Below are 697 nucleotides of genomic sequence, written 5' to 3'. Positions count from 1 at the left end.
GTACATGGTGGGTTGTCTCATTGAAACCGTCCTCAAGAACTGAGTTCTGTGTTTGTGATCCATGAACAGTTACTACCACACATTGGGCTCCGGGTGCTCCAAGCTCTCTCGACTTATTAATCAACTTGATCTCTGTCCAGGAGTTGCAACTAGTTTCTGGTGTTTGTAGGTAGTGTTAGTAGTCTACCAAGTGGCACCCGGTACAGGTGGGATTGGGACAGACTAAGCACAGTGGCCCGGTGTACCAAGTGGCACCCGGATGGTGGGCTTGGGAACCCTGTACACATCGTTTGGGGCCGTGAGCGACACCCCGGCCGGATCTCCTTGCGGATGGAACCCGAATAGGCGATAAACCTGGACTAGAGACTTGTGTGGTTAGTCAGGTCGTGGCCGACTCCCTCACCAGGCTTCCGCTTGAAGGTTGCCGAGATACACGATGTGTACATGGTGGTAAGTGGCGAGAGCGTGTGTGAAGAAGTACACCCCTGCAGGGTTATCATTATCTATTCGAATAGCCGGATTCCTCGGATATGGAAACTTGGACCCCTTGCATAGTTCATAGACAAGTGAAAGTCGATACTTTAAAATGCGCAAGATAAGTGTGAGTGCTACGGATGGCGTTCTCGCAGGGAGACGGGAGCTGATCCATAGTGGTGTATTGGTATGGTGAATTTGTGGACTCGTGTGCGCCACCTCA

Source organism: Triticum urartu, chromosome 6A (assembly GCF_056163025.1).
Source record: "Triticum urartu cultivar PI428250 chromosome 6A, HENAU_Tu73, whole genome shotgun sequence".
Taxonomy (NCBI): domain Eukaryota; kingdom Viridiplantae; phylum Streptophyta; class Magnoliopsida; order Poales; family Poaceae; genus Triticum; species Triticum urartu.
This window is presented reverse-complemented; position numbering follows the sequence as displayed.